This window comes from Quercus suber, unplaced genomic scaffold, assembly GCF_002906115.3.
Source record: "Quercus suber isolate HL8 unplaced genomic scaffold, Cork oak 2.0 scaffold_504, whole genome shotgun sequence".
Classification (NCBI taxonomy): Eukaryota; Viridiplantae; Streptophyta; class Magnoliopsida; order Fagales; family Fagaceae; genus Quercus; species Quercus suber.
Genome location: NW_027069953.1, coordinates 1 through 16771, shown reverse-complemented (window position 1 = coordinate 16771; position 16771 = coordinate 1). Strand labels below are relative to the sequence as shown.

General features: G+C 32.9%; 1 long non-coding RNA gene and 2 pseudogenes across 1 annotated transcript; 2 read left to right on the top strand and 1 right to left on the bottom strand.

Moving 5' to 3' along the window:
- LOC136063249 (UDP-glycosyltransferase 87A2-like) overlaps nucleotides 1-1624 on the top strand; it is a 5666-nt pseudogene extending 4042 nt beyond the window's left edge.
- An 840-nt stretch (nucleotides 1625-2464) lies between these two features.
- Nucleotides 2465-6244, top strand: LOC112005275 (UDP-glycosyltransferase 87A2-like; annotated as a pseudogene).
- Nucleotides 6245-6788: 544 nt separating this feature from the next.
- LOC136063257 (uncharacterized) lies at nucleotides 6789-9035 on the bottom strand. Its single transcript, XR_010624956.1, has 2 exons — nucleotides 8925-9035; nucleotides 6789-7071 (listed from the first exon to the last, which is right to left on the bottom strand). It is a non-coding gene; the product is annotated as an uncharacterized LOC136063257 (long non-coding RNA).
- Nucleotides 9036-16771: the final 7736 nt, after the last annotated feature.

Here is a 16771-nt window from a genome sequence, read left to right as displayed (position 1 = left end):
TCTTGAGTTTTTTAGTAGATTTTTTTTTTTTTTTTTTTTGTGCCGATCTTTTTTTAATAACTTTAGCGCCAATCTTTGATTGCTGTTAAGACGCTGTCTTTGTTGAAACATATATTCTGGAATATCGAACATTACAAGTTTACAACTTACAAAAGTTACAAAGATCAGTGTGGGTGATCTGATTTGAACCTTTTCTGTTGTCTAGTGTTTTGATTGGTTTTTTAAACACTTTGTTGCGCCATAATCCTTAGGAATTGAGTTCCTGCTCGAACACAGTTCGGCCCGTGAATTGCATCCTCGGCCCAGAACTCCTAGCATAATGACGGATAAAGAGGAAGGCCCAGTCCATCATAGTGACAGGCTACTCCTAGAATCTCCCGTTTGTGGGCCAAGAACATTAGCAGAGAATAAATTAATTGAGGGCTTAGTCAGCGCCTCATGAGCATTTTTCATCTTTTCCTGACTTCTAGCCCAATTTTCCTGTGGCTGTTTTAGAGGCCTTTTTGAGCTCCTTTTTCTTCAAATGTTATATGCATGGAAAGATCTAAATGTCTAGTTTCTAATGGTTCTAGCCTCATTTAGAGCTACCCCGAAAAGTTGAAATTAGCGTTGTGTGTGTCTGTATATATATATATATATACACCCTCTTGTTCCAAGGCAGTTTCTAGTTAGTCGTTACAATATTTAGGCTTTACACTAAGCTTAGCATTCTGTCTATGCCATGTGATTAATTAAGAACGTGGTGATGAGCATGTTGACTACATACCTGGAGTTTCTACCATCCGTATTGCTGATCTTCCCAACTTTACATATGCAGATGGTCGACTAGTCTTGCCTGGAGTCCTGGAAGGTATTTCAAGCGTGTCCAATAAAGCGCAGTATCTTCTATTCACCACCTTTCACGAACTTGAAGCTGAAGCCATTGACACTTTAAAAGCAAACTTTCCTATCCCGGTCTACCCTATTCGTCCTGCCATACCTTACTTAGAGCTTGAAGAAAAGAGTGCTTCTGTAACTAATGCTAACAATGGTGTCAACTATCTCTGGTGGCTTGATTCTCAACCTCCATGTTCGGTGTTGTAAATCTCAATAGGAAGTTTCCTTTCGGTTTCAGATGCCCAAATGGATGAAATTATTGGTGGTATAAGGGACAGTGGTGTTCAGCGCTTGTGGGTGTCACATATAGAAACTGGTCGGCTCAAGGATTGTAGTGGTGATAAGAGCCTAGTGGTGCCTTGGTGTGACTAATTGAAGGTGTTGTGCTACTCAGTAGGAGGGTTTGGACCCATTGTGGCTGGAATTCCACTCTTGAGGCTGTTTTTGCTGGTGTACCAATGCTTATTTTTCCTATATTTTGGGATCGAGTCCCAATCAGTAAACATATTGTGGAGGATTGGAAGATTGGATGGAAGTTTAAGAAAAATGTTGGAGTTGTTACAAGAGGTGAAATTTCAGAGCTTGTGAAAAAGTTTATGGATAACAAAAGCAATGTGATGAACGCAATGAGGCAAAGAGCAAAAGAATTCTTCAGAAGTCAAGTTGACGAGCAATTGCAAAAGGTGGGTCATCTGATGCAAATCTTGATGCTTCTATTAGAAATATTTCAGGAGGCCACAGTCATTAAGCATAGTTGTAATTTATCGTATTCATTGGTCAATTGATATGCAGAATTTGATTGTAATTTCATTAAGATCGTGTGGTTTTAGACACTTTATTCTTCGACAACTTCTTTAAAAATAAAATTGAAACTGTCACACAAGATGCACCAGATTATTTGCATGCAATGAAATTAAAGCCTTGTAACTTTTACTAGTTTATTTTGTTAGATGAGTTTGATTTGGATTTAAAAAGTGTGGTGATATGTGAAAATTGAATTTCAATTGTTGTGGAAAAACTAAAGTGCTATGATGTCATTTTTATGCTCTCTCTCTCTCTCTCTCTCTTCTCATAGAGGTTTGTTTTGTATTTTTATTTTGTATTTATAAGTTATTCTTATAAAAATCCATTCTTGCTTTTAGTACAAAACTCACTGAGTCAACTTGACAGCTGTTAGTCCAAAGTAGAAGTTGTATTATTTGTGTTGTGTTGCTAAAGTTGTGGGTTTGAAGAGGTGTTTCTTAGTTGCCATGGGAGACTAGTGAAGAAATTAGAAGGGGAGCAAACTAATTTTTTTTCCTATACTCATTTTCTAGCCTTGCATTTTTTATGAACCTTCACAATCACTTCAGCAAAGGCTTCATGTTTCTTAGTGCCTATTTTCAAAGGGAGCCTTAATAATTCACTTAATTAGGAACGCCTTGTTGAAGACCCATGACATGAGATAGATGAGTTCTATCTCGGGTTGTTGTATTTCTAGCTTTTTACTTAAAAACATGTTGGATTTGGCACCACTTTTCCTGATCACCTCATATATCTGTCGAGACATTCCTTAAGGCAAATAAAGGAGGTTATCTACAAATTGCAAATGAGAGAAATCACTGGCACACTTGCTGCAAGTACACCCCATCAGCTTTAACTCCTACACAGTCAAACTATTGTCTCTTTCGGCTCCACCACACAGCATGGACTTCTACTCCCTAATTGTCACCAATCACTCAATCCTCATTCTATACAAACCTGTGGGAAGCTTTAGGCCGGTTTGCTCCGTTATCACGTTAATCCTTCAATTCCTCTATAACCAAAATCACTAAAATCTTCCTTACAACATCCTAGTTGGGTTGCTGCTATGCGTGAAGAACTTCACGCCCTCCTTGCTAAACATACTTGGACAGTTGGACTCTTGTCCCTAATGATCCTACCATGTACATAATTGGGTGCAAAGGGGTCTTCATAACCAAATTGAAAGTTTGTTAAGATAATATTTTCTACGTATTGGCTTATCCTTTGAGAAAATGTATTTTACTTGTAATTGGGTAGATCTAAGATAGGTTTAAGATATCAAAAAGTGTGTTAAACAAACATCACAAGTTGTATCATTAAATACATGAAGATTGAACCAATAAATAATTGAAGAAAAGTTGAAACAGTGAACCTCGACACTAGTCTCAACAGAAGCACGACACTAGCATCTATCGAGACTTAATGAGTAATTCTTGACATTAAGCTCGACAACTCTTGATCTATTAAGCTTCGCAAATCCAGAATTCTCATATTAGAATTTTGGCTCATAATGACTTGGTTTGCTAGGGTTTCGTTCACTAAACCTCTAGATCAAATAAAAGTTTTATTTAAAAATCATCATAGACATAGAGACTCAATTTAGAGAACATATACACTCTGTGAGAAGCTACTGTGTTCATGTGCGTTTTAGAGTTTTGTAATCAAGTACTTCTAGATCTTCAACATGTTTTGAAGTGAAGAACTTTGCATCCAATAACAATCAATCAGTTGCTAGGAAGTTTAATACATACTGGGATCCATGCATAGAAGAAGAAGTCTCTACAAAATTGAAAGCTCAGATTTGTGTAAATACACAAGAGCTTATTCATACTCCCAATTAAAAATTATAACTAGATTGCTTTTATTTTAACTTAAATTAAGTGCGGAACAGGAGTAAATGATTGCAAACAACTGATGACACTACCCTAAGCTATATTCATCCATTATTAACAATAAAAGGAAAGTTTAAGCGTAGGGAAGAGATATACAAATATAAGATAACACTAAAATGTGTTATCGTTGAGAAAACCGAAGAACTCAGCGAAAAATTTTAGGCTTCAACTTATAATAAGAAGAAGACATGAGTCCTTGTCATTTGAAATATATATAATTTTGTTGATCACATGATAGGTATACATATCATCTTATTATTGTGCACTGAAAACTAAGGCTCTAAATATATTTAGAGCTAAACTTTATTCTTGAAAGAAATTATAAAAAAAGAAAAAAAAAATCCAATTGATTTATGGAAACTCATGTACTGTATAAGATACATAATTAACAAAAGATTTTGTTTTTTTGTCTCACTTAAAAAAAAATTAAATTAAATAACTTTTAGTTTTTTTTTTAAATAAAAAAAAAGTTTTTATTTTTTCTCACACGTTTAGCATAAAACCTATCAGCATCTGTATTTTTGATAAACACTGTGCAAATAAATTGCAAAAAATTATATGATACTCAAATGAATACTAGATTAATGTATTAGTTTGTACTTTGTAATTGTTTATGAGAATAAACCCAAATAATCAAATATTTGTACTTTGTAATTGTTTGTGAGAATAAACCCAAATAATCAAATATTTTATAACAGTTTTTTATTTAACTTTAATATTTTCTTTCTTTATATTTAACATTAACTTAGTTTATAAATGGATTTTTTGAACTTTTTGTATATTATCTTAATAATTTATTTTTAATTTTTTTAAATTTTGATACATTCACTAATTTATTTGTATTTAAATTAATTTTAACAGTAAATACATTTTTGGCCTTTAGTTGAATCTCAAATTGTTCTTAAATCTTAGTAATTTCAATAGAGACATGTAATGTTCAAATTAATTCCTCTTTTCTCAACTATCCAATTATCCAAAAAAATCAAAAATCAAAACATAGTAGAGGCAATACTGTCATATAGGTGATATTATATATCACATACGTATTGGAATCTTGATATTCCCTCGCCAAAGTTACTAGTATCTCACATTATAAGAAGATCTTGAGGTAAGAAGCACAAATCATCAGTTCAGCTACAAGTTCAAGGCTGTGCACGTGCTACTTGTCGGTTAGATAAGAGTTTTCATTTGCTTGCATGTCTATTGACCAATGCTAGGAATGTATCAATTTACATAACATTTATCATAATTTGTCACGTGATGAATTATAAGTAATAAAGGAAAAATAGTTGGTCAGTAATTTCATATTTTTATTATTCACAACTTATTAAGTAGAGAGTTATGACAAAAATTATCATGTGACGAGTTACGACAAAAATGGTATAAATCGTACTCATTCAATATTTACTGTGGGGACCGTATACACAGAGCCTTGATGTATTATTCAATTCATTGAGTAAGATGAGCAAGTTTTATTTAGTTCTATAGTTTTTCATACACACATCACTACATATAATCTATTCTCCACTTCAGTCCATCTTGCTCGGACTACTTTGTAGTAGTTTCGTTTGTATCACCTTTCCTCAGTCTCATCAGTTTCCATCAAAATGGATCCTGCAAAAACAGAACAGCCTGATCCAACCGTCTGCCACCTGGTGGCTAAAAAAAAAAAAAAAAATCTACTAAAGAAACTCAAGCTTAGCGTTGTGTGTGTCTGTATATATATATATATATATATACCCTCTTGTTCCAAGGCAGTTTCTAGTTAATCGTTACAATATTTAGGCTTTACACTAAGCTTAGCATTGTGTCTATGCCATGTGATTAATTAAGAACGGGGTGATGAGCATGTGGACTACATCCCTGGAGTTTCTACTATCCGTATTGCTAATCTTCCCAACTTTACATATGGAGATGGTCGACTAGTCTTGCCTGGAGTCCTGGAAGGTATTTCAAGCGTGTCCAATAAAGCGCAGTATATTCTATTCACCACCTTTCACGAACTTGAAGCTGAAGCCATTGACACTTTAAAAGCCAACTTTCCTATCCCGGTCTACCCTATTCGTCCTGCCATACCTTACTTAGAACTTGAAGAAAAGAGTGCTTCTGTAACTAATGCTAACAATGGTGCCAACTATCCCTGGTGGCTTGATTCTCAACCTCCATGTTCGGTGTTGTAAATCTCAATGGGAAGTTTCCTTTCGGTTTCAGATGCCCAAATGGATGAAATTATTGGTGTTCAGTGCTTGTGGGTGTCACATATAGAAACTGGTCGGCTCAAGGATTGTAGTGGTGATATGAGCCCAGTGGTGCCTTGGTGTGACTAATTGAAGGTGTTGTGCTACTCCTCAATAGGGGGGTTTTGGACACATCGTAGCTGGAATTCCACTCTTGAGGCTGTTTTTGCTGGTGTACCAATGCTTATTTTTCCTATATTTTGGGATCGAATCCCAATCAGTAAACATATTTTGGAGGATTGGAAGATTGGATGGAAGGTTAAGAAAGATGTTGGAGTTGTTACAAGATGTGAAATTGCAGAGCCTGTGAAAAAGTTTATGGATAACAAAAGCGATGTGATGAACGCAATGAGGCAAAGAGTATAAGAACTTCAGAAGTCAAGTCGACGAGCAATTGGAAAAGGTGGGTCATCTGATGCAAATCTTGATGCTTCTATTAGAAATACTAGTGCATGACCCGTGCAATGCGCGGCAAATTTTATTTATTATTCACAGAAAAATATGTAAAATCATAATAAAATTCTATTAGTAGAATATTAGTTGTTTCGCTAATTGTCTATCAAACTCGAATAACATGATCATGATACAAAAATTTTGTGCTAACTCCATTAGCCAATCAAACATTATCATGATATCATAAAAATATTATGATAATTCCATAGACAATTAAAAGAAGTATACTGATTTTTTTAAAGAAAAAAGAAACCTTCCCTAGTTCCCTCTTATATTTATTTTTCTTTATTATTATTCTTTTAAATGATTAGAAACTCCCTTAAAATTTAAGGTCTGTTTATGCATTAAATATGGTCAAATGAAGACATACTAAATAAGGAAAATACAAAGAACCTCAATTATACAAACTATGTTTATAACAATTACAGGGTTATTACTATAACTATCCAATTTAAACTACACAAAAGACAATTAATTTCAAAAATACAAAAACTAGACAAAAGATATGTCTTATAAGGGCAAGGGAAAAAAAACCAAAATTCTTTTCAAGTTATATTGTAGAGTTTTATCAATACCAATCACTGTACCACCCTATAAAAAAATAAAAGATAGTAGCACTTAATCAAAGTTACATTTCTGAAATCTCACAGAGAAATCTACAACTACCTGATCCCTTTCCTAAGCCACGTACATCTACTTGATGCTTTTTAGCGCAATCCTTTTCCATAAATTTCTTGGTGCATAAGGATATTGACAATTTTTGCCCTCTTCTCAATTTTTGTCTCTGGCAGTTTCTCAACTACTCTCCAGCTCTTAATAGCAATTAAGACCTAACAAAGTAACATCAACATAAATTAGAGAATGGTGCACTATGTTGCACTCTATAAGCTTCAAAGGATTATTATTAACATAAATCATTCAATATATTTGTCACTAACTGGGTATGGGTGCAGCAAACACATGCATGTACAAAATTTTAGGTATAAGAAAAAAAAATGCCTGTAATGTTGAATGCTCATGGGACCAAGACTAATCTAATTTAAAATGTAAATTCAATGTTCAGCAAGCATTTGGAATAATATATATATATATATAGCACATTCTATTTGTAAATAATCTGCATATCAAGAATCATAAACTGATTTAGGAATAAGCATCATCTTTAAAAAATAACTAACTCAGAAAAATATAGATTGTGGATAGGAATTTCAAAGACATTTCCTAAAGACATCATCTCTCAATAGAAGCTAAAAATACAAAAATATTTAACCAATAGACTAACATGTACCAAAAATCAAATGGCATTCAAGATGATTAGTGTTAGACTCCTATAAGAGTAACACAACGCAACACCCATATATTAGAATTGAATAATACCAAAATTGGAACAAATATACTACAATTAAACACACACATAGACTAAGGAAAAAAAAATCCCATGATCATTCACTCAAAAAATCAGATGTCAAAAGCTCAAACACGCAAAAGTAGCAAAAAAACATCACAAGATAATGCATAAAGCCTTGCCTATATAACTTTTAAATCATCCAAATGTAGCAATATTAGAAGCAATTTTAAGGATTCTTTCCTACTCTTATTGGCTTTTGCAACATAAAAATCACAACCAACATGTATACATCTCACAAAGAACAAAGAACAAATTTGTTAATGTTCCACTTGTCAATTTAAAACAGTCCCAACTTAACTACCATAATAGGAGTCACAACCATAACTGGAGATCATGCTAACTTCAATAAATATATGTATCTTTGTCTAAAAGAGTGTAATTCCTTTTTTTTTTTTAAGAGATAGCCAGGTTATCTTAAACTTAGGCAACCAAAAAAAATCCAATTCCATCCAAACCAAGAAAAGAAGAAATACTGGACTTTAGCTAAAAATATTTTCTATTAAGCTTTGCAGTCAGGGGGGCTTTGATGAAGGGTGGGTTTGGTGTGTCAAAGAGATGTGATGTAGTTTCCACTTGGGATGCGCCATCGATAAGTAGTGCAGAGTTTACCTACTTCTTGTGCTAGTCATGTCCCTAACGTTACCATTCCTATGTGTTTTAAACTATACGTTTTAAACTATAGACCACCATCATAATGCAAATACCTTAATCAAAGCCACATACAACCCAAAGATATACATCCAAACTAATCCAACTATTATAGAAAAAAAAAAGATAATATTTAATGCACAAATTGAAAAATAAAGAGGAAAACTTACTGTTTGCAGTTTTGGTAGGTTATTGGTGGGAGGGTTCTTTATTCTGTTTCTTCTCTACAACACCATATACCCAAGTTTCAACATACCAATGTTGATTATCCTCTTCGAATACTTTATCTTCTCCAAATACTATTTCTGTTGTCTATAATTTACCACAATTGCTTTTCCTTAGAATCTAAAATTTTCAATATCAAATAAAAAAACATAGAAAGAGAGCCCATAACCATAAATAAACTTTAAACAAAGAAAAAACAAAAGAGATAAATGCAGAGAAATTCTAATGGTAAAGCATAGAGAGAGGGAGATAGAAATCTAACCAAAATGCCTAAATCAAAACAAAGCAAATACCCAAACTGCCAAACATAAATCATAGTTATCGCAAGATTTTGGTTTTTCTTCTAAAAATTTATATTAAAAAAATCAAAAAACAAAGAAAGCCAAAAAAAAAAAAAATCACCTTGCATTGAGAGAGAGCTTTGTTTAAAACCAAGTGAGCACTTTCCCTTGCCAAATGCTTCCTAAATGTTGCAACAGCCTTAATTGCAGGAAAAAACTTTTGCTTTTATCTTTATATATTAAGATAGATTTAAGTTACATATCTTTTAAATAATCCAAAGCCAAAAAAATACGTTTCAAGCACATTACTGATATCAAATGCTAAACAACAAAGGTTAGCACAATTGGGGCACATGGTAGGATAAGTAATAAATCCCACAATTGGCTTGGCGAAGGATTACATTTATTCACACATTAAGGTAGTGTTGTAGAATGGTAATAGACCTAAAAAATGTCTGAGTGAAAGTTAATGCCTCCTTCAATAATTTGTAATGTATTACAATCTTTGATCATTTAAGCATTAAAAAAGTTAACAAATGCAGAAGCAAACGATATTGACCCATTATATCTGGCATATATTATAATCTTTAGGTAACTTAACAATTTCTACCAAAAGAGAAATCATTTTAAGTTTTACAATCAACATGTATACATTTCATAAAGAACAAATAACAAATTTGTTAATATTCTACTTGTCAATTGAAAATAGTCCCAAGTTAACTACCAAAATAGGAAATTAAAACAAATTTGTTAATACTGGACTTTACATACATATATATATATATATATATTTACAACTTGGATAGGGACCAAATAGGAAATTAAAACAAATTTGTTAATACTGGACTTTACATACATAATATATTTATATATATATATTACAACTGGATAGGGTTAGGTCCGGAATTAGCACTTCAAATAGTTATCTTCTTCTCTATTTATTTCTCTCTTTTCAATTTCAATTTCAAATGAAGGTACATTCTTAAAATACTACAATGGTTCAAGATTAATCTACATAGTTCCAATGGCTTTAAAAAAAGGACCATTCAGAAACAAAAAATGCAAAACTTTAAAATTTAAAATAAATTTAGTTTAGTTTTGATTACTCAAAGGTTTGTGCTTTGAGTAACAAAGCAATCTTCAGTTTATGTGAACTCAAAATCAAAGCAACTCATATATTCAAAATTGATTCTAAATACCAAAACATTGAGCCAAGCCAAATACCCTAAAAGAAACTTCTTCTAACAAAATCCTTAATCAAACCAAACCTTACCCAAATACTAATCTAAATCATAATTAACCCCAATTGATTCTCCAAATTAAAACCAAAAACCTTATTTTTTAGTTTAAAGCAAAACTTTACCGGAAGCGATTCGGTAGTCTGATAGTGGGTGGAGGCTTACGGTGATGACAAAACTTGTGGTGGTGCCCTTTCTCAATCCATGGTGCATTAACTTAATAGTCTAATGATTATTCTTCCTCTTCTTCCAAAAAAAAAAAATCCAATCGGTCGATCTCTCTACACTGTGTGACTAACTGACTCTTTCTCTGCTGTTCTCGGACTTTGGCTCTAAATCTTGATTATCCAAAGCAATTGTAAATACCTAAAACTAAACCAAAACAAACACAAAATTAATTGAATCCAAATACCCAAAAGTTTTTAGTATACTGAGAAACTAAAACGAATCAAAAAATCAAATCAAAACCTAATGCAACCCAAATACCTAAATAAAAATCAATCCAACCAAATTTCTCAAAACTAATTCATATTTCATACCAGATTTCGAAAGAAAGAAAAAAAAAAAAATTTACCCGCGGTAGTTCTCTCTCTCTATGTCCGTATCTCAAATCTTGCGTGCACCTTTAGGTTACCAGTGCCAGTTCCAGTGGTTTAAGTTTGGCATACTCCTTCTGCTTTTTCAGGAAAAATCGAAAATAAATAATTTAAAGGTCGTTTTGCGTAACTAGAAACAAAGATTTTTTTAGAGGAATTGAGGGACGGTTCTCTTCTTTCTTGATCGGAATCTCTAAAAACAAAGATTGAAGCAGTCTTTAAGATTGGCCTAGACCGTCTTACAACTTGACGCAATTGGCGACTCGCTCTCTCTCTCTCTCTCTCTCTGTTTCTCAGATTCTCTCTCTGTTTCTCAAACTTTCTCTGGCTCTCTGCTTTCAATTGGCTTTGTTTTAAACCGTATGGACAGCGCAGTAAAAAGATTAAATTGAAGGACTCAAGGCAACGTGCGGAATTTTGTATCTTTCAAAGTGTGAACGTGGCAGCATTTTAAGGGACATTTTTTCTAACGTGGCAACTCCACTTAAGGCTTCTGCTATTATATATAATATTAGATTTCATAAAGAACAAATAACAATTTGTTAATGTTCTACTTGTCAATTGAAAATAGTCCCAAGTTAACTACAAAATAGGAAATTAAACAATTTGTTAATACTGGACTTTACATNCAAATTTGTTAATACTGGACTTTACATACATATATATATATATATATATATATATTTACAACTTGGATAGGGTTAGGTCCGGAATTAGCACTTCAAATAGTTATCTTCTTCTCTAATTTATTTCTCTCTTTTCAATTTCAATTTCAAATGAAGGTACATTCTTAACAATACTTACAATGGTTCAAGATTAATCTACATAGTTCCAATGGCTTTAAAAAAAGGACCATTCAGAAACAAAAAATGCAAAAACTTTAAAATTTAAAATAAAACTTTAGTTTAGTTTTGGTTACTCAAAGGTTTTGCTTTGAGTAACAAAGCAAATCTTCATTTTATGTGAACTCAAAATCAAAGCAACTCATATATTCAAAATTGATTCTAAATACCCAAAACATTGAGCCAAGCCAAATACCCTAAAAACGAAACTTCTTCTAACAAAAATCCCTTAATCAAAACCAAACCTTACCCAAAATACTAATCTAAATCATAATTAACCCCCAATTGATTCTCCAAATTAAAACCAAAAACCCTTAATTTTTTAGTTTAAAGCAAAACTTTACCGGAAGCGATTCTGGTAGTCTGATAATGGGTGGAGGCTTACGGTGATGACAAAACTTGTGGTGGTGCCCCTTTCTCAATCCATGGTGCATTAACTTAATAGTCTAATGATTATTCTTCCTCTTCTTCCAAAAAAAAGAAAAATCCAATCGGTCGATCTCTCTACACTTTGTGACTAACCGACTCTTTCTCTACTGTTCTCGGACTTTTGGCCTCTAAATCTTGATTATCCAAAGCCAATTGTAAATACCCTAAAACTAAACCAAAATCAAACACAAAATTAATTGAATCCAAATACCCCCAAAAGTTTTTAGTATACTGAGAAACTAAAACGAATCAAAAAATCAAATCAAAACCTAATGCAACCCAAATACCTAAATAAAAATCAATCCAACCAAATTTCTCAAAACTAATTCATATTTCATACCCAGATTTACGAAAGAAAGAAAAAAAAAATTTACCCGCGGTAGTTCTCTCTCTCTATGTCCGTATCTCAAATCTTGCGTGCACCTTTAGGTTACCAGTGCCAGTTCCGGTGGTTTAAGTTTGGCATACTCCTTCTGCTTTTTCAGGAAAAATCGAAAATAAATAATTTAAAGGTCGTTTTGCGTAACTAGAAACAAAGATTTTTTGAGAGGAATTGAGGGACGGTTCTCTTCTTTCTTGATCGGAATCTCTAAAAACAAAGATTGAAGCAGGTCTTTAAGATTGGGCCTAGACCGTCTTACAACTTGACGCAATTGGCGACTCACTCTCTCTCTCTCTCTCTGTTTCTCAGATTCTATCTCTGTTTCTCAAACTTTCTCTGGCTCTCTGCCTTTCAATTGGCTTTGTTTTAAACCGTATGGATAGCACAGTAAAAAGATTAAATTGAAGGCCTCAAAGGTGCAACGTGCGGAATTTTGTATCTTTCAAAGTGTGAACGTGGCAGCATTTTAAGGGGCATTTTTTCTAACGTGGCAACTCCACCTTAAGGCTTCTGCTATTATATATAATATTAGATATTAGATTTTAGAAGGCCACAGTCATTAAGCATAGTTGTAATTTATCGTATTCATTGGTCAATTGATATGCAAAATTTGATTGTAATTTCATTAAGATTGTGTGGTTTTAGACACTTTATTCTTTGACACCTTCTTTAAAAATAAAATTGAAACTGTCACACAAAATGCACCAGATTATTTGCATGCAATGAAATTAAAGCCTTGTAACTTTTACTAGTTTAATTATTTTGTTAGATGAGTTTGGTTTGAATTTAAAAAGTTTGGTGATATGTGAAAATTGAATTTCAATTGTTGTGGAAAAACTAAAGTACTATGATGTCATTTTTATGCTCTCTCTCTCTCTCTCTCTCTCATAGAGGTTTGTTTTGTATTTTTATTTTGTATTTATAAGTTATTCTTTTAAAATTCCATTCTTGCTTTTAGTACAAAACTCACTGAATCAACTTGTGTAGTGAGAGCAGTCAGTCCAAAGTAGAAGTATTATTTGTGTGGTTTTGCTTAAGTTGTGGGTTTGAAGAGATGTTTCTTAGTTGCCATGGGAGACTAGTTAAGAAATTAGAAGGGGAGCAAACTAATTTTTTTTCCTATACTCATTTTCTAGCCTTGCATTTTTTATGAACCTTCACAATCACTTCAGCAAAGGTTTCATGTTTCTTAGTGCCTATTTTCAAAGGAAGCCTTAATAATTCACTTAATTAGGAACGCCTTGTTGAAGACCCATGACATGAGATAGATGAGTTCTATCTCGGGTTGTTGTATTTCTAGCTTTTTCCTTAAAAACATGTTGGATTTAGCACCACTTTTCCTGATCACCTCATATATCTGTCGAGACATTCCTTAAGGCAAATAAGGAGGTTATCTACAAATTGCAAATGAGAGAAATCACTGGCCCACTTGCTGCAAGTACACCCCATCAGCTTGAACTCCTACACGGTCAACCTATTGTCTCTTTCGGCTCCACCACACAGCATGGACCTCTACTCCCTAATTGTCACCAATCACTCAATACTCATTCTATACAAACCTTTGGCAAGCTTTAGGCCGGTTTGCTCCATTATCACGTTAATCCTTCAATTCCTCTATAACCGAAATCACTAAAATCTGCCTTAAAAAATCCTAGTTGGGTTGCTGCTATGCGTGAAGAACTTCAAGCCCTCCATACTAAACATACTTGGACAGTTGGACTCTTGTCCCTCATGATCCCACCATGTACATAATTGGGTGCAAATGGGTCTTCATAACCAAATTGAAAGTTTGTTAAGGTAATATTTTCTATGTATTGGCTTATCCTTTGAGAAAATGCACTTTATTGTAATTAGGTAGATCTATGATAGGTTTAAAATATTAAGAAGTGTGTTAAACAAACATCACAAGTTGTATCATTAAATACATGAAGATTGAACCAAGAAATAATTGAAGAAAAGCTGAAACAGTGGACCTCGACACTAGTCTCGACAAAAGCTTGACACTAGTATCTATCGAGACTTAATGAGTAATTCTCGACATTAAGCTCGACAACTCTCAATCTATCAAGCTTTGCGAATTCGGAATTCTCATATTAGAATTTCGGCTCATGATGACTTGGTTTGCTAGAGTTTAGTTCACTAAACCTTTAGATTATATAAAGTTTATTTTAAACTCATCATAGACACAAAGACTCAATTTAGAGAACATATACACTCTATGAGAAGCTACAGCTTTCTTGTACATTTTAGAGTTTTGTAATCAAGTGCTTCCAGATCTTCAACATATTTTGAAGTGAAGAACTTTGCATCCAACAACAATCAATCAGTTGCTAGAAAGTTTGATACATATTGGGATCCATGCATACAAGAAGAAGTCTCTACAAGATCAAGTCCAATTGAGGATTGGAGTAAAGGTTCAATTGCAGGTTGATATTTTGGGATAGTCGGAGGTAATGGTAAGATTTCTTATACTTGTAACTACTTGATTCTTAATTATTAGATTCTTGAGTGTGGTGACCTGAAATTCACCTAATAGGGTTTTTAACTTTTTGCCTTATGAGAGATTTTCCTCATTCATCAACAAATCACTGTGTCAAATTAATTTTCACTGTAATTAGTTTATTTGGTGATTTGTTCATGCCTCCACGATTTGCATGTAATTTGACCTAATTAATCAACTTGGGTAATTGAACTACTTAACTAGAGTTAATTTATAACCCAACAAAGTTGATGAGAGATTTGAAGGATTTAAAGCATTACTAAGTGCTGAAGGCTTTAACTAGCATGAAGATGTTGACTATGAAAAAAAAAAAATTAGCCCTTCACTGTTGTAAGAGAGGATTGAGAGAACTATGGGAGAAATGGGTTTATCTTGTCTTGGAGAGAAAATGTAGAAGAGTAAAGTATTGCTAAAGACACAAAGCCTACCAATTGATATTGAAAGAAGGATAAATTTTGGCTCTAAACATGTTTGAAACCTAGGCTTCAACCTATAATAAGAAGATGACATGAGTTCTTGTCATTTGAAATGTATATAATTATGTTGATCACATGATAGGTATACATACCATCTTATTACTGTGCATTGAAACCTAAGGCTCCAAATATATTTAGAGCTAAACTTTATTCTTGAAAGAAATAAAAAATAAAATAAAATAAAATAAAATAACTTTTAATTTTTTTTAAATTAAAAAAAAAAGTTTTTACTTTTTCTCACGCATTTAGCATAAAACCTATCAGCATCTATATTTTTGATAAACACAATGCAAATAAATTACAAAAAATTATAAGATACTCAAATGAATGCTATATTAATACTATATTAATGCATTAATTTATACTTTGTAATTGTTTGTAAGAATAAATCCAAATATTCAAATATTTTATAACAGTTTTTTATTTAATTTTAATATTTTCTTTCTTTATATTTAACATTAACTGAGTTTATAAATGGATTTTTGAACTTTTTGTATACTATCTTAATAAATATATATATATATATATTATGCGTTCACTAATTTATTTGTATTTAATTATATATAACAGTAAATACATTTTTGGCCTTTAGTTGAATCTCAAATTGTTCTTAAATCTTAGTAATTTCAATAGAGATATGTAATGTTCAAATTAATTCCTCTTTTCTAAACTATCCAATTATCCAAAAAAATAAAAAATCAAAACTATCGAAGAGGCAATACTGTCGTATAGGTGATATTATATATCACATACGTATTGGAATCTTGATATTCCCTCGCCAAAGTTACTAGTATCTCACATTATCAGAAGATCTTGAAGAAAGAAGCACAAATCATCAGTTCAGCTAGAAGTTCAAGGCTGTGCACGTGCAAATTGTCGGTTAGATAAGAGTTTTCATTTGCTTGCTCTGTCTACTAACGAATGCTAGTAAACAATATAATTAGTAGGTCAACTCGGTTTCTTATTTTCATTACTCACAGTTTACCACGTGACGAATTATGACAAAAATAATGTAAATCGTATTCATTTATTTACTGTAGGGACCGTATACACGGAGCCTTGATGTATTATTCAATTCATTGAGTAAGATGAGCAAGTTTTATTCAGTTCTTTAGTTTTTCATACACACATCACTACATATAATCTATTCTCCACTGCAGTCCATCTTGCTCGGACTACTTTGTAGTAGTTTCGTTTGTGTTACCTTTCCTCAATCTCATCAGTTTCCATCAAAATGGATCCTGCAAAAACAGAACAGCCTGATCCAACCGTCTGCCACCTGGTGGCCATGCCGTATCCCGGTCGCAGCCACATCAACGCTATGATGAATTTGTGCAAGCTTCTGGCTTCAAAAACCGCCGATATTCTCATCAGCTTCGTCGTCACCGAAGAGTGGCTCGGATTCATGAGCTCAGAGCCAAAGCCACCGGCTCAGATACGCTTCGCCACCGTACCCAATTGCATACCTTCCGAGGTGGGTCGTGGGAAAGATTTTCCGGGCTTTC